This window comes from Opisthocomus hoazin, chromosome 8, assembly GCF_030867145.1.
Source record: "Opisthocomus hoazin isolate bOpiHoa1 chromosome 8, bOpiHoa1.hap1, whole genome shotgun sequence".
Lineage (NCBI taxonomy): Eukaryota > Metazoa > Chordata > Aves > Opisthocomiformes > Opisthocomidae > Opisthocomus > Opisthocomus hoazin.
The window spans coordinates 50,928,611-50,947,076 of NC_134421.1; the positions used below are offsets into that span (position 1 = coordinate 50,928,611).

The following is an 18,466-nucleotide window of genomic DNA, read 5'->3' on the forward strand; positions in this document are numbered from 1 at the left end:
ATGGGGCGGCGGGGCGGCGGGCTGAGGCGGAGCGCCGCGCTGCGCTGCGGGCGCTGACGGCGGGAACCGGCGCCGTCCCTGACCCTGCGCGGGGGGAGGACGGCTCTCCGCCGGTCCTGCACGGGCACCGGTGCTTGGACAGGCGTGGGAGCAGCCGCCATCACCTGAGGTGGCGGCCCTGCCCCGTCTCAGCCTGGCCTGCTTAGTTACAGATTTTTTTAAAAAGCGCCATTTTTTTTTTCCTGGTAAATTCACCAGGGAAGAGGGTAGATCGGAGTTCGCAGCACCTGTGACCATCAACTTGTAAGCAATGAAGTCTTCTTTTAAAATACCGACGTTGATTTCACCAACAAGTCTTCTTTTTCCAAAGCAACAGGAGGTCAAATTCAAACTCCATAAAGTCCGTCTGGGTTTTGGTTAATAAGCGGGGGGCACCTGAAGTGTCAGAGTACAGTTCAAGCAGCCTAGTGCCAAGCAGCATCTTAACTCTGAGGCACAGCAGAAGTCGACTGAAACCTTCGTGTTAGGCAGCCAAACGCGGGTCTCTGCGAACGCGCAGAGGTGCTCTCGTCTTGGTGAGCGTGGCGGCATCCTGAGCTCTGCTGTGTTGTAGGCACAGACTGGAAGAAGCTTAAACTCCACCTGGCCTTGTAGCTGCGTTTGGCCCATGTGTAGCACGCTTGCGTAAAACTGCGAAGCTCGTGGGTAGCAAAGTGCAAAGGACACAGCTGTCAGCTCTTTTTCTGCACAGTTGCGTACTGGCTGCTGTACTTGCCCAAGACTTAACAAACTTGGAGAATGAACATTCCCACCTCCCAGGAGATGTAGGTATCAGGTTCAGAGTGAGATCAATCATCTTGCATTCTCACTGATGCCACTGTGCTACAAATGTTGAAATAGCAGAGTAACAGCAGCTTAGCTTTGCGTCTTGATCATTTAGTATGAACATTGGTAGCCTCGTTACGAGTATAATGTTATTGAGTGGTCAAAAAATAAGAGAAAAGCAACCTGCAGATCATAAACTCAGCAGTGGGAATTCAGAAACTTTTGGTTGTATTTCAAGTAACCGAAGAAGTTATGACAACTTCTATGAGTGTCTGAATGCCACCAGCTAGCACAAAAAAAGAAGCAAATACAGTCATTGTTCATTTCCTGGTGAACTACCAGCAGAAAGAACTGGAGTAATAGATTTCTGCTGACCTTTACTGATTTCTTACAATCCCAGCCATCATTTGTCTTAGTCTCAAAAGGGAGATCTGTTTTGTGTGTTTCCAAAAATAATCATCCAAAAGTCCACTCCTGCCTCAGAAAAGTCTTGGCAAAGCATGGTGTCTTCAAAGGTGGACTATCCGGTAGTAGTTCCTCCACCGCTTCCTTGAACTTTGCCAATGAAATCTAATAACATTTCTCAAGATCTGGCTCATTTATGGGGACCATGCTTAAAGTTTTAAATAGTGAGAAAAGGAATCCAGTGCAGGTGAGCCACTGCATGGAATCAAGTGTTGGAGAGCAAGAGTGCCTGCCCAGATCAGTGGCAACGTCGTTCCTTGATTCAGAACCCCAGCAAGGCATTGTTTAGCATGCCATAGCCCTTTGCTGAGGTCCGGCTCACTGTAGAATGTTTTGCTGTAATAGTCCTCTCTAGAATATGGAGTTACCTTGATGTCAGCTTATACATGTCATCTCTTAAGTGCAAGGATCAAAGACAATGGACAAAGCAAAAGTTCATTAGTGCTACTTCTGGCAGTTCTATGACTATATTAATTCCTCTGCAGCTTCACAACTTTGGATATAAGTCAAACCCCATGCAAAATTATAGAGCAATTTAGGCTGGAGGCCATCTTGCCCAGCTTCCTGCTCAGAGCAGGGCTAGCTTCAAGGTCAAATCAGGTTACTCATAGCCTTGCCCTGTCAAGTCTTGAAAATCTCCAAAAGTGGAGATTCCGTAACTTCTTTGGGCTGCTTCTTCTGTGTTTAGCCACTCTCAATGTGAATTTATTCTCCTTCTATCCAGACAAAGCTTCTCTTTTTGCAACTTATGACCATTCCTTCTCATCCTTTTCCTGTTCACCTCCAAAAAAAGACTAGTTCCACCTTTTTAATAACCCCCCCAGTGAAGTGTAGGCATTGTATCCTCTCTCAGTTCTCTCCAAGTTAAAGGAACTGAGTTCCTTTGGCTTCTCCTTACATCATATGCTCCAGCCCCTGGAACCATCATGGTTGACTTCTTCTGGATACTCTTCAGCTTCTAAGTATCTCTTGCATACTTGGAAGCCCAGACTGGACACAGTATTCCAAATGTGGCCTCAGAAGTGCCAGGCAGAGGAGAATAATAATTTCTCTTTGCGTGCCGGCTGTACGCTTGTTCATGTAGCATGATATGTGGTTAGTCTTCATTACCTCAAAGGTGCAGTGCTGACCCTCATTCAGCTTTTTCACTGGGACCCACGGGTCCCTTTTTGCAGAGCTACTATGTCATTAGTCGGTCTCCAGCCTATACCATTGCATGGGGTTTTTTTGTCCTGGGTGCAAGACTTTCTTCTGTCAGCCCATTCTCCAGCCTGTTCATGGTCACCTCATACGGCAACCTTGTCCTCCAGCACATCAGCCACCCAGTTTCACGTCATGCACATGCTGAGGGTGCATTCCAACTCACCATCCAGATCACCGAAATGTTAAACAGCATAAGCCCTAATATTGCTCCTTGAGGAACACCAGCCCTGCTAGCTGCCAGTAAGATTTCAAACTGCCGACTGCAACCGTTTTGCCCCTGACAGTCCAACCAGCTATATGCCGTACATACCTACCGTGTAGCCTTCCCACCCAGTTACGTCTGGATGTGGCTGGAGGTATGCCATGAGAGCCCGTGTGGGTACCCTGGCTGAAATGAAGGTAAATGATACCCTCTGCTTTTCTCTCATCCACAGAGCCACTCATTTCATCATGGAAGACAATGAGATGGGTTAAGCAAAATTTGCCCTTCTGCCTTGCTCTTCTCCAGTTTTAGAAATTCCAATTAAGTTAAGGTCAAGTACTCTACTGTTTAGTATGTTTAAGGGGGTGGGGCGCGGGGAGTTGCTTATTTTTGGAGGATGGCCAAATATAAGCTGAAATCTTCTTCTATCTTAAATGCAATTTCATAACTTTTGTGTTCAGCTCTTAAGGAAGACCAGAAAAACTGGCCAGTATTGCATGCATGTAGGAGTCCCAGTACCTTTGTCGCCTTTGTAACTTGTTTGTGGATGGAAGACCCTAATGTGTATATTATGGTGTTTAATTCATCGCATAGTTTATGATGTAACCAGTTAGTGATGTGGGCAAGCGGATGCACCCAAACTTTGACCAGTCAGATGTGCATGATGGTCATACGCAAAGTGTCTCTGGTACTGATAAAAGTTTCCAGCACAGATCAGGTAGTTCCACCCGATGCAGCAGAAGATGCCTTCAGGAGGGTACTTGCAGTGGGGAGTCCTTGCAGCCAGTGACTGGCCATTGTGTACGAGAACTTCGGATCAAGGTGTCGAAGGTCACAGTAAAGCTCACTTCACAGCACAGCACTGCAGTGGTTCATCCAACAGGATAAACTGGAACTGAGATCCAATTTGAGTTTCGTTGTGTGAGTGAAGAGCAAGCAGATGATGTTTCCTGGCTTTGAAAAATGGAATATTCCTCCATTAGATATGAATGGTAATTGGAATCTATAACTACCTTATAATAAAACTTATTGAAAGAAAAATGGTGGGGCAAAACCTGGGAAACTTTCTTTTTTGTCTTACATGGATAAGAAAAGATTCCATGAAAAGAAAAGAGATTTTTAAAACAGTAAGAAGTAGTTCTTCACACAATCCATAATTAGCTTGTATCCAGTGAAAATGGAAATTCACAGCTAAGCCACATACAGTGTTAAAAAGCGCAGGATGCTCTTCCATAAAACAAAGATAAGGCATGAAAATCCTTTTGAGCCATTTCATGTAAATTCTAGGTATAAAATACATTATTAGGGGAATTTTTTTGAGTTTAACTTTTGTTCTCTGGCTAATGTTCTCAACATAACCAGCAGACTTTGAAACAGCATCTTTGTTTATTCATTGCCTTTTAGATGATATGGAACTGGTGAGATGTTTTGAACTGAGACTGTTGTTACAACTTGATAATCAAATTCTTTTTTAATTGTTTCTCTGTTGTGGTTAATGGGTTTGAGAAATCCAAAATTCAGAGCAATTTCTTTTAGTCACTGGATTGTGCTTCCAAAATGTGTAATGAAGATTTCTAGCAAGGGAGGTATTTTTTGGTAGAGGATACTGAAGCATTATCTCAAATAGTTGTGATAGTAGGTTTAGTGTCCACTGAGAGGTTTTGTTCTGCCAAAGGGCTGGTAGTAACACCTGCTGAGATGCCTTGCCATCTGTTGATACATCTCAGGGCTGTAAGATTTGATTAGTAAAACTTTCCCTCATATGCTGTGACCACTGAAATTTTTTTCTGTATTCGGGATGTATTTTGGATGAACCACCTGGCTTCACAGTAGTTTTTCCTAGGAGAAAATAGTTCTAAGTTGGAGTGAATTAATGCTGTGATGCTGCACTGAGCAGAGTTCAGTTTTACAGAGGTGAAGGTAAAGTTGCATAAACTCTGAAGAATCTCGCAGGTAATGTGTGCTAATCAAGCAGTGTCACAAATCATAGTCATGAAGTGTTTCACAGCAAATACAGATATTCCAGCATTCCTTAATACATCACTCTTAGTGTATCTTACTGATTTGATGTGGCTTCATCTAATGTTCTCGCTGAGAGCATCCCATGATAAGCTGTGCGTTCATAAACTCCAGATTAAATAAATATTAGACATAGATGTGTGAGAGCAATTCAGAGAGTTTCAGGCACATTCAGACTCCCTTGTTAGAGTCTCTGTATCCGTGATGGCCAGATGGGTAGAACGTTCGCCAAGGAACCAGAAGACCTTGATTTCTAAATCCTAAACTACAAGTTAGAGACCCCTTCTGTTAAGCAGAAGGCACAGTTCAATCAGGTATGCAAGAGCTGGGGGGCTCAAGAGAGATTAACAAAGACAGGCTGATTCTGTTGAGAATGCAATTGACTGGATAAAAACAACACTGAGTTCTGGTTGCAGTTCCCAATGCTGTTTATTTGTTGACATCCAATAGTGCCTAAATGGGAAATGAATAAACAAGTCTTTAGAGCACAGACATGTTGACTTTTGGTTAAAGGTGGGATCGCTCAGGCAACTCTTAAGTTATTTTGTCTTGGGTCAGTCACTTTAAGTGCATTGAAAATTTTCTATGCACTACAAATGAAACAATGTGAACTACTTCTCATGCCATTTTATAACTCACTACAACTTGCTTACAATATTCACAGTTTTAAACTGTGTATGAATCACAGAATCACAGAATAGTAGGGGTTGGAAGGGACCTCTGTGGGTCACCTAGTCCAACCCTCCTGCCGAAGCAGGGTCGCCTACAGCAGGCTGCACAGGACCGCGTCCAGGCGGGTCTTGAATATCTCCAGAGAAGGAGACTCCACAACCTCCCTGGGCAGCCTGTTCCAGTGCTGCGTCACCCTCAGAGGGAAGAAGTTCTTCCTCATGTTCAGACGGAACTTCCTGTGCTTCAGTTTTGTGCCCATTGCCCCTTGTCCTGTCACTGGGCACCACTGAAAAGAGTATGTTTATATGCCTCACAGTTTTGGTGGAATCTTAAAATTAAATTCAGTTATATTTGCATCAAATGTACATTTGCATAATTGCAATGTTTACACTATCCTTATACCTTAGCCTTGATGGTATCTTGTGGAAAATCCCTGGGCTAGAATAATTCTGGGTCTTAGTCAATAAATACTGCAGTCTAACAAGCAGCTGCATCTTCATGCTCTGTTCCCCAATTAATACAAAGCTTCATTACACTTTTGGGATAAAAATAAACTGCTACATGTATTATCTTACCCATAATTCATTCATTTACAAAGTTAGTAAAACTCATAATTAATTAGACTTCTCATGAGGTCTAATTCCCTTCTATGCTTTCTGGTGCGCTACTGTAAAGTTTAGCAAAGGGAGCAATTTGCAATGCATCTCTCCCCTAGGAGATCCTCATCATCATTTGATCACAGATTCAACCTCTTCTGTTTTTTCCCTTTATACCCTTCAGCTTTGATTCCTGGTTGCACAGTGACACGGCTTCACATGGAGGCAGGAAACGTTTTCTGCCCTAGAAGTATTTAGTTCGTGATTACAGCACTGCTGTGGAAAGCAGGAGCTGGTGGTTCAGTCTCCAGCAAGGCTGGCATGGGGACTGGAATCCAGGTTTCCCCTTCCAGTGCTGCACCTTCTTCTGACAGTGGTTTCTGGTGGAAGAGTTAGATAGCAGTCAGAGTAAATGCTTTTTCTAGAAAAAGTCTGTGTAGCTAGAAATAACTGAGAAGAAAAGTTTTGGCAAACTGCGGGTGACGGGGAGCGACGATTGTAATGCACCAAGCAGACATTCTGAATCATCATATCGTTGTGGTCAGTAACCCTGTGTTACAAGGAATAAGCAAAAAAAGGTCTAACTGCATTGAAGACGTAGTTTGGGTAGTTGTAAGCGGGACTTGGGCACTTGTGCCATTGGGAACTTAACCTCAACTGGCCAAGAAGTTCCGGTGTTCATGTTTCCTCATGGACCACTAGCAAGTACAGCAGGATTTGCAACTTCAAAAATATTTTGTCTTGCGTACATTTCTTTGAGGAAGGCATCCTTCTGTGTAAATATTCTCCCTTTCTTACTTTTTCTTCCCTTTCTGTTTGCTGCTACCTGCCTAGATGGGTGCAAATATATGCTTCTCACAGTACAGATAGATATTTAACAAAAGAACTAATCTAAGCAATTATATTAGGAAAAACAAAAGACTTGCTTACAGTATTATATAATGAATTTGCATCTTCTTACCACACAGTTTTCATCCAGTCCAGTGATTTTTTTCCCTGTACAGTCTTTCTGTAGAATGAACATAAAGTTAAGTCACGTTCTCATCCCTGATTAATCTGTTTAATACAAAATGTAAATGGATGTGCAACACAATGAGATACATACTTTTAGAAATCATTTAGTTGAGGCATATATATATTGCAAGGGTTTAATTATACCTATGATGTGCACTAGGAAATGGAGGAGAAGGCATCTGGATAAGCAATTTGAGGCCGAATGCAGACCTGGTCTAGCATGCTAATTCACAAGGTGATCAAGTTCTGTACCATGTAGTGTCTATAAAAGCTGTTCCTATTTATGAGTCTAGTGAAGTTTAAAATCAGTATAAAGCATCACTAGCTGTCTCTTTCTTCTGTAGGTGGTGGTAAAGGATGTAGACTCCGGAAGACAGAAGAGGGAAGACATAAGAATTCCTAATCCTTTCAGTGGAAAAGGTAAAGGAGCATACTCCTAAACTTATCTCGAAATGTGCTGGTGAGGGGACAGGACTGGAGAAAATTAGACAAGGGCATATGTTTCTTTGTGTGTGCGTATGTACATATGCCATTGTATGGATGTAGCATGGGAAGGGTTGGGAAGCAGTAGAGTGTGGGAGGTGGTTTAGAGAAATAGGAGAGTGAGAGAAATATGTCTGTCAGGAGTCTTGGAGAAGTAAAGTGAGAATAGGAGAGATTGATCAGAAGAGGGGAGAAAGACTTGGGAAGGGCAGAGGAAAGATTTAGAATGAAAGGATGTAATAATGTGCAATATCTTAAAAACAAGACAGGCAAGACTGACAGCAAGAAGTATAACAGAAAAGGGGAAGAAGTAGTAGGAAGTCAAGAAAGAAAGAACAGGCAGTAGAATTCATTAAGCCAAGTTTCCTGTGGTTTTATGACTTGTAATGAGATGATCCTGTTTGCTGACCATTTTCTTAGCATAGTAGTAAAAGCAAACAGGGAGTATAAACATAAGCATCCAGGCCCTGGGTCTAATCAGAGTAACAGTGCTTAACAAATCTGTAAATAGTAAGATTTCTATTCAAAAAGCAGCAACTATTTTCATAAGCTTATTTATATATGTGTATGTATCTGTATGTAAATCAAGTCCTATATTACAGGACAATAGAAAACTTTTAAATTTTGCTTGAGAAATTCTGATTTCATTAGCAAACTTGCAAGATATTACTCAACATCAAGGGACAAAAAATACAAGTACTTCAAGATGTCCGAGGACAAACCATGAAAACCAAAAAAGTGAGAAAGCTGAATTTCAGAAATAATACTGTCAAAAGTCTTGAGAACAAGAAGTTGCGGAAATGCAATATATAAATTAGCTAAATACAACTAACCCAATCAGGATAAGAATGCCATTTCATATAAAGAAGGACTACAAGTGATAAATCACATGATGAACTGAACGAAAAATGAAATGGTGCGTGGCCTAATGCATGCCGGTGTTAGGCAGCTGATAAGCTAGTCTACGTATGTCTAAGAGAGAGCATATCCATGTAAACGAACCGAGGTGCAGCTCTGCCCTCGGTGGGAGACTGATGGGGTTTCTGCACCCTGACTGGCTCCACTCAGCTTGTGGGAGTGTTGTAACACTGAGACCTTGCACACTATGTCAGATTTGGTTGACATTTTCAAGAAGATTCCAGAGCTATTGCAAGACTCGGACTGACAGCATGTGTAGCAGAGTAAATCTGGCTTCCTTAGGAAGTGAGGCTAAAACTGTAGAAAAGCAAAAGAGGTGAGAGATTTATTCGGATAGACAGTTGATTGCTACTACGTTAAAGCTAAATACAGTTTGCATTTCCACTGCAAATTAGATTTGCTTCTTGGATAGCAGTACATGGCATGTCTAATTTGGACTAGAAGTCCAAAATAAAGGACACTTTCATTAAAATAAAGTCAATGTCAATAAACTAAAGGTACAAATCGGGAGGTACAAAGCACAACACGAATCTGGACAAAAGAGACTGTACAACAAATGCAACAGAAAGGATTGACACAAGGCTGTTCCTATTTCAGTGTTGAAAATCCATGAATGCATAAGAAAGATACACACTAAAAAGTCAGGAATCAGAAGATTAAGAAATGATGACAGAAATAGTATTCAGCAATAAAAGAAGCGGGCGGTTACGTCAGTAGCAACATATTTCAGCAGCCTCTGCTCCGGTTGGACTCAGACAACAATGACAAATAGTCTCAAGGAATCAAACCTCACCCAGAGAATGAATCCCCATAATGAGCAGGACTGATCTACTCCGACGCTGACCTGCTGGGTCTCTCTTTCACATTTTGACAGTACCTGTGGGAATTACATTTATGCTAATGAAACTTAACTGAACTGAGATTGGCAGAGGATATTTTGGCAGATGATATTTTCTCCAGGAAGGAGTGAATCATGGCTCTTGCTCAAACTGTTCTTATCCCGCAACTTTTACTGTTTGTTTTTTTTAATTTGTTAAAGAAAAGGTTGGTGTGCAAATCAGCATTTATTTCATTCATCAGCTTGGCACACTTTTCTGGTACTTCCTCAACTATAACTTAGGATGTGATATTTAATTGGCCACTCAATATACATTGTCCAAGCATCATGCCAGCTGCCTCTCAGGGGAATTAATTCTGTCATTTGCTTCACTTAGAACACATCTCCTTGAACCACTGCACAGTTAATAATCATACTTTGTTAAGCAGTATAGATATTAGAGAATAGTTCCGAAAACCAAGTGAATTTGCTCTTATCACTAGTCTGGTGAACATGTTGTGTCTCCCAATTTTTACTGTGACAGAGCGTGTAGCATAGACTGGGTCCCAGACAGCTGGTGAATTCAGTTAGTTATGTGCAAAGGAATAAGCTATAGCCCACAGAGGATTGTAGTAGCTCTGGGCTATCACATAGTAAAAAAATAGTTGGATTCCATTAATTCAGCATTGATGTTAACTCATCCTGTATTATAAGATATAAACATAGGAATCGGATAAACGCAGTATTTGCATTTAAAGAAGAGGAAAAAGACAAGCCAAGGATTTAACAACCCTGTCAGTTTACCTTCGGTCTCCCCAGATAATGAAGCAAGTAATGGAAGACATTTAGAAGATAGAGGGGATATGTAAAAGCCAACATATACCTGCCAAGTACAAATCATGACAAGTCATCTAATTTCCTTCTTAATGAGTAATAGGCCTTGAGAAAAGGGGAATTGGAATCTAACAAGATTTCAGGAAGGCTTTTGCTGTTTTCTTATGTGGGATTCTCATCCATAAGCAAGCTAACGTGACTAGAAAACCACATGCAAAGAGAAGTTAGCAATGGTTTACTGTCAAACTAAAAAAACTATATTAAGACTCTATCCTGGTACATTACCATTAAATATGTTTATTCATAACTTGGTATGTTTGTTAAATTTGTAGATGACTTCAAGCTGAAGGGTCCACAAGCACACAGAAGGTCAGCATGAGAATGTAAAATTGTTTTGATGAATTGAAAGAATAGTCCACAAAAAGAAGAGATATTTCAAGTTTGGAAATGTGAAATTCTGCTCTCAGGTAAGAATAGACACTGTGTGGGTGGCACACAGGCATTAATTAAAAAAGACATCCAGGGGAATAAGGTAAAGATGCTACCAGAAAGTGTATGTACGTGAATCTCTGTGAATTATATTCCTAAACAGAAGTGTAATATTAGAGCTACAGTTTATCAGACTACCAGAATGGTGACAGTTGTCACACACTGCTGAAGAACTTAGTGAGGTAGAAAATTATAATAATGAGAGAATTTAATTATTTGCTGTCATACAGTTAAGATCCCAAGCAATCAGGAAGCAGGTGTGGATAGCCCATCTTCAGATGGTAATGGTTATGGACAAAATGAGATGAGACTTCTTCAACAGTAACATTCAATTTTTGAGAAGAAAGCAAAAATTTCAAAGGAGCAGATAAAGAAATGTTTGCAATGAATTGGAGACTTTATAAAAATATCGTGTTATAGGCCAAGAGTCAATGAATACCCTCAATTAGGAAGATAGCAAAAGCACTCAAAACAACACTAGTGTGATTAAACTGCAGAAGAAGATACTAAAAACACAGAAATAACTTCAAAGAAACCATAGTCATGTCCAAAAGAGGAAAAAAATCAGAAGAAGCTGCTCTGTGAAGTTAAATTTAAAATCACAGATGAGTCCAAAACTGCTATTTTGAAGAAGCCCTAGCTAAATGTTCGAAGCCATCTTAAGCACATCGAAAAGAAGCAGCTAACCAGACCATCAGTGGAACTGATCAGTAATGACAAGCAGCACTCAACAAATATAAACTATATCAGAAAAAGCTAAATTAATTCTTTGCATCAGTTTTTACTGAAGAGAAGCTCAGGGCAGTTCTTAACACCATTCTTTACAAGTAATGAGTCTGGGGAACTGTCACAATTCAAGCTATTAATAAAAGAGGTTTTAGAACAAACCAATCAAATTAATCATACTCGATTACAGGAACAATGTGGTAATCATCCCAGAGTAGTAAAGAAATTCAAACATGAAATTGCTGAGCCGAAGTACTGTGGTACATAACCTGTGGTTTAGATCAGCCTCTTAGGGCCAGAGGTCTGGGCACTGACAAATGTGACACCAAGCTTATAACAGGCTCCAGGAGAAATTCTGGGTACTACTGGCCCATAAATCTTATTTATTAAATACTGTACTAGTAGATACATGGATAAGTATAATGTACTGACAAAGAGTCAGCAGAACTTCTGTTGGGGAGTCATGCCTTACCAATCTATCAGAGATCTCTGAAGGAACTAATAAGATAAATGTCATCTGATTGGTATGTTTTTCATAGATACTCTTATCAAAGGCATTTAAATAAGTTACACTGTCATACATAAGATATAAAAATAAGAATAAGGTTAAATAATTAGGTTTTACAATGAGAAGAAACTACCAGTGGAGACCCCCTAAGATTCTGAGGTAGAATCTTTGATGTGCAAAGCAGTCATGACAATATGGAAAAGGAGTGAATTCTGAAAGAACAGAATTTTCAGGTGATGAAGTATTATGCATGCTAGACACACATAAAACTGACTGAAAAGGAATCTACAGGGATCACAAAATACTGAAAGACTTTTCAGTAAAAGTGACCAAATTAAATCGTGACTAGTATAATACCATGCACATGAGGTAAAAATACCCTAATTATAAATAAATAACAGCTGTCTTAAACTATGGTGTCTAATATCTTTCAGAAAAAGTTCTGGAATCACTGGAGGTCGAAAAAAAAATGAAGAGAATGTTAGAAATTGCTAGGAATAGGGGGAATGAAACAGAAAATCCCATTATGTCACTGTGTCGACTCACCACAATCCTCCTTTTGAACACATGAGACTGTTCTGATTATATGTTTTCAAAAGAGATCTTAAAGAATTTTAAAAAATACTACAAAGGAGACTCAGTCACTGGGATGAACAACAGCTACTGTACAAGGGAGGAGAAAAAAGACCAAGACTTTCCATGCTTGGAGAAGAGATGATAGAGAGGGATATGGTATAGGTCTGTAAAACTGTAAATGGTTTGAATATGATGAGCAGGAAGTGCTTATTAATTATTTCTAACCTCACAGAAGCTATCAGACCCTTAATGAAATTAGCAGGCAGCAAGTTAAACATTAATAAATCTTAATATAATACGTAACTAAATTGTGGGCCTCATTGCCACAGAGTACTTTGGAAACTAAAAGTGCAAATGATTTTCAAAAGCACTGGATAAATGGATGCGGAAAAGTCCATTTGTGCCTGTAAAACGTGATGACCTTCAGTCCAGGGAGCTCTTAGGCTGAGAAGATAAAGCAGGCGTAGGATCACTGTTAGACTCTTCTTGGAATTTTTGCATACTCTCTTCTGTTGTGAACATGGTTCTGGGTTGTGCTGCCTTTCAGTCAAGCATGAAAGACCACAGGTTCTTGTGAAATGCTTATGATTTTCTGGACAGAAGTTCTGCAGAAAAGTTTCATGGGGATATAGTGGATGAGAAGCAGAGCAAGAATCAGAAATGTCATACTGCTCCAGAAGATGAAGAGCATCAAGTGATGAAGTGTGAACATGAATATGAAGGAATATTTCTCTTCAGCCCAACTCTAGTAAATTATTAGCTGGAAAACTGGCCAGGTTTTGACATTGCATTTCAAGAAAAAAGATCCAGAAGGAATCTGTAAGTATGAAAAATGTTCAAAGAATATGACCTATAAGAAACATCAAAAGCATTAAAGATCTTTAATTTAGACTGAAAACTTCCAATATGTAAAAGGTAGCATCAAAGCAGGAAGAATTGTTCACTAGGTCATAAGAACAAAGAATAAATTGTAGAAGGCTTAAACTGTTGCAAAGAAGATTTAGGCTAGACCTCAGGGAGGATTTTTTAACAGCAATATCCAAAGCATGGGTGTAGATTGCCCAGGGAAGTGTAGAATCTCTATCATCCTAGGGTTTAAAGACATCTGTTAGACCTATATCTTTACAGTTTAAGTGCAGATCGTCCTGACTTATGAAGGTTAGTGGGCTACATATGTGTAGCTGTTAGAGCCCTATTTTTTTCTGACATTTGAGGAATGGCTTGTCTAAAATGTGTGTGATAAATTCATACTATTTTGACTGCATGCTGGCATGCAGCTATTCATGCTGTCTTTGTGTATATTTATTTTCTTTCTCACTCCATCTCTAATCATCTATAATTTTATTTATATGCTCAGCAACTGTTCCTCACAGTCAAATTCATCTCCATTGGCTTGCCAGTCACTGCTTAGTCTTATTCCCTGTATTTTGTCACATTCCTCTAGCTCATTTTTCAAACAGCCAGTGGTGATTTGTTCTTACTTTTATAAGGACAATTTCAAATTTCTTTTTACTTATTTATTTTTAAAAGCACGATATATAACAGTTAAGCATGTTATACTAAGATCAATACCATCCCCTTATTCAGTATATTCTCTCAGGATATACTTTTTCCCGTGTTAAAATGCTCAAGTTAAGTCACCCAAATACTTTGCTTAATTGTGCCTGGGAGAGAAGTACTTTTTGCTTTAAATTTAGTGCAAGCTGTTGGCAGCATTTATACGCTAAGGTTAGGTTTGCAGGATGAGGCAAGGAGCAAAGGTGACCAATATTTACATGTGCTGCTTTATCCCTGGCACTAGCAGCTGCCAGCTGTGGTTGTGCCACAGTGGGTCCATGCGTCCAGACTGGAAGAGCAGAGCCTGTGCTCCCTGCAGCATGGCACCTCCGCGACAGCATGTTCTTCCCTGCCTGGGGAAGACTCAGCCCACACAGGCAGAGCCTGGGCAGGCCCTGAGCTGCTGAGCGGGCACCGGCTTCCTTCCTCCAGAAAGCTCTGAAGCCTGGCCTGTGTCCACACTTAGCTAAATACTTACGTACCAACAAAACACGAATGAGTATCGAGATCACAGTGGGCTAGTGTTCCTGATGTTCTGTGTGCCCACGTCCATGGGCTGGAATGGCTGGGATTTTTGGTGGATTCTGGGTGACTAGAGCAGAGCACACAGGTCAGCACGCTCCACGCAAGTGTGCTTCCTAGTACTCGTGCTAGCAGAAGTGATAGTAGAAAAGACCGGTAGTAGAAGCAAACGACATAATGCACCTGAGGAGGAGATGGGTCTCTTGCCTTCCTTCACAGCAGAAAACCTGAGATAACTTTTTCAGAACCTTCACTATCAGCTACTAACTTTGTGTGCAAGGCCTTAAAGGTGATCAGTTTTTCAAAGGTATTTATCCCTGCTTTCTGAAAATCTAGCCCTGAGAGACCAAAATAAAAGGAGGCAGCATCCAAAATCATCCGTATCTGTGACAATCTTCATTATTATTCAAAGGAACAGGTATCCGTTCACTCAGATTTATCTGCAGAATCAAGACCTGAGTGAGCAATCTCATTTTTACAAACTGTCATTTAAACCAACAAGGTTATGTTTTTGTGAGGAACTACATGGTGAGTAACAGTTCTGTATCTTTTATGTTCCGAACTGATTATTTCTAAAGCTACAAATATTTTTCTTTCTTAATTGGACAAAAGCCTTCAAATGGCTTGGGACAAACTCATCTCCTAGAAGCAAAGGCAGGGAGACACATAATCTGCAAGTTCTTTACATTAAAATAGGATTGGGCAGAGAAATGTGCCACTTCATCCTTCCCTTGAGAGTAAGCCAAGATGCAGCAAATGATGGCAGAATGACTGTGAGGGAGATTACTCATGCCTGATGGAGCAGACCAGGAGAAATCCGGGCTAACCACATCAGTATCATAAAAGAGCCATCAAAGTTTGAAACTTTTTATCATTCCACCTAGAAATCTACTAGAGAATCAGAAGGACTTCCTTTATAGTCATCCCTCTCAATGTACATAATCCTTTGACATGCTTCATGTTCCTTGATTACATCTGCTGTTTCTCCCTTTTGTTGATTGGCAGTGATATTGTTGTGCCAGAAGAGGTTTAAAGTTTTCGTAATTCGCTTCCTTGTTGCAGCCAGCTAAGATCAAGGTCTTTGACTGTCTCCTCTTTGGTTCTCAGAAGTTGAGTTTATTTAACCCTATTGTTTTCACCCCTTTTAAAAAAAATATGGTTTTCACTTAGATTTCCTGTAGATGTCTCACATGGTTTTATGGCACCCCTTCCTGTCCGGCTGCACGAGCCAACCCTGTGATCAGTGAAATACAGTATTCTTAAAGAGCTGCCCCAAACAGCTATATGATTCCTTTCATATATGCCCAGGAAAAGCGTAAGTGTATATAGATCTACCCCAAATCAATGCTTCATGTTGAGTCTCAAAGGTGAGAAGTATTTTTATTGTATTTTCTCCCTGTTAGTCCTGAAGGGTTTTTAAATTCATTTGCTGTTGTTTAATTTTGCATTATTTTAACAGACTAATAATACAAATGTCGGTCTTGGTGTTTCCTGATTCTACTGAAGAATACGTATAGAGGATGTAAAAAGGCACCAAAACTTTCCCTGAAGTGTCTGTTTGTTATTGGAGCTCTGTAAATAGGCATTAGTAAATAACAAGGATAAAAAAGTAAGAGAAACAAAGAACCAAAAATGACCCTTTGCTTTGTAGCTGTTGAACTTTTTCTCACTTAGTTATCATAATACCACTTACTCTTTAGCCTCTGTAGTTAAAACTGTGAAAATTGTCAGAAACTTATTTTTAAGAGAAAGAAATACCTTTGGTTTTCTGCACACATCACAAGATTACAAAGTATGTATATAGATAAGAGGAATTTCAGAAACTGATTTTACAGTATCAAGCAGCATTCTCTATACTGTAAAACAGGTTATGAAATTATCTCAGATAATTTCTATTACCTAAAATTATTCTGCAGTGTAAAAACTTGATCTAAATATCATCTTCTAAAGCCCTAAGCTTAATTCTGCTAGAAGTACTACAGACTACTGCTGCATATAGCAAACATAAAAACTACGTTATGAGAACATTGAAGTTGCAAAGCTAGTGTTCACTCAGTGCCCGTAACGCACTTTAATGACTGATTCTCCAATAAACTGTCTTCTCCTCATTGTGCAGTGTAGCCTATGTCTTATTTATTATACACAGTTCAACTCTTGCTCTGAATCATTAATTTTCTTAGAGGTTCTTCCATAATACACATCAGTACAGGAACTGAATACGTCCCAAACATTTATTTTCACAAATGCAATTAGAGGTACTACTCTCTTTCTTTTACTGACTATGAAACACACAGTACAATAGTACTTACTAATTTTGAGTACTCGGTTTGAGACTCTTATGATGTGATTTTTCAGTGTAAGCAGCATAATACTGACTTCATTTAATTCAGAGTGCATTTCTTAACTTCAGAGGTTGCTATGAGCACTCTCACAAATGAAGCTGCAGTGTTTGAAGTCCAGTATACAGAAAACAAATACAGAATTGATGATCACATAAGATAAAAGAAGCCTAGTTTAAGGCACTTGCATATTACCTAATTGTGTGACAGAAAGTAAAACTAATTCTTTAAGGTTGCCCCATCAGACCAGTCCAGTTTTTCCCTCTTTCCTTTACAGCACTGTCTCCCACATCTGATTGCTTATTGTCTACCATTTATTGCAAGAACAGCCAACCTTTTGGAGCCTGTGAACTGTATGCCAACAGTGATTGAGTAACAGCACTTGGAGACCTCTAGGATGACTGACAGGCAAGAGATGATAATGGCTTCCTATGGATCCCATCGGTCCCTGCAGAATGGGTCTGGATTAGGTTACAGCACTGATTATCTTGGTTTTGTTTCTCACCACACCAAGGAGTTAAAGGAACAAGCACTTTCAGTAACAAAACATTCCTACCACTGATAATGTAAGGGCTACACAGCCCATAGCACAGAATATACCTTTGAATGTTTGAAAACCTGTATATCACTTAAGAATTGTTTGTCCAACTGTGACCCCTTGGTTCTAGGCCCTTCTCTTAGCTTTTCTTTTTATCATCTAGTTGTAGTCTGCCTAGAGAACCAGTCCAGACTTCCCAACTACTGCGGGTGCATTCTGTGTTGCTGCGTCATTCAACACAGGCTCAGTTTCCCCTCTTGTTTCACCTCGCAAGCTCAGCTGGCCTAGTTGTTCCCCTGCACACTGATTGTTTCAGTCTGTTCTCTTCCTACACCACTCTCTGAATTCTACTCTCGATCTATCAATACTTCGTTTAGTGTAAGACAGAATCACAGAATCACAGAATGCTTTGGGTTGGAAGGGACCTTTAAAGATCATCTATCCACCCCCCCTGCAATGAGTAGTGACATATTCAACTACATCACGTTGCTCAGAGCCCCGTCCAACTTGGTCTTGAATGTTTCCAGGGATGGGGCCTCCACTACCTCTCTGGGCAACCTGTGCCAGTGTTTCACCACCCTCATGGTAAAAAATTTCTTCCTTATATCCAGTCGAAATCTACCCTCTTTTACTTTAAAACCATTATCCATTGTCCTATCATTAGAGGCCCTACTAAAACGTCTGTCCCCATCTTTCCTGTAGGCCCCCTTTATACATTGAAAGGCCTCAGTAAGGTCTGCTTGGAGCCTTCTCTTCTCCAGGCTGAACAACCCCAACTCTTTCAGCCTTTCCTTGTAGGAGAGGTGTTCCAGCCCTCAGATCATTTTTGTGGCCCTCCTCTGGCCCTGCTCCAAAAGTTCCATGTCCTTCTTGTGCTGAGGGCTCCAGAGCTGGACAACATATATCCTCTTCCATGTGATCCAAGCATTAATTTTGAGAGCGTAAGGGTGAGAACACAGGACAGTTGGCAACAGCAAACCTTACTCAAAACCAGTTCACCACAGTTAGGTAGGGACTGCCACTTCAGAGAAGTTCTTCTGGCCTGAGATGCCCAGTGCAGAGTCTTTGGGAACTTTGGCTAAGGATCTTAGGCACATCTCTGGTAATATTGGCAGAGTGACAGTTTTTCAGAAGTCTGTAAGATGGCCAGCTATGAGCAGATG

The 18,466-nt window shown here is 40.4% G+C and overlaps 1 long non-coding RNA gene across 2 annotated transcripts; it reads left to right on the top strand.

Moving 5' to 3' along the window:
* Positions 1 to 148: 148 nt before the first annotated feature.
* On the top strand, positions 149 to 17,794 carry LOC142362271 (uncharacterized). Of its 2 annotated transcripts, none has more exons than XR_012764896.1 (4): positions 149 to 303; positions 7,341 to 7,416; positions 10,381 to 10,515; positions 17,043 to 17,794. It is a non-coding gene; the product is annotated as an uncharacterized LOC142362271 (long non-coding RNA). The 2 variants fall into 2 exon arrangements; XR_012764897.1 differs by lacking the exon at positions 149 to 303 and adding an exon at positions 3,619 to 3,687.
* The last annotated feature ends 672 nt before the right edge of the window (positions 17,795 to 18,466 follow it).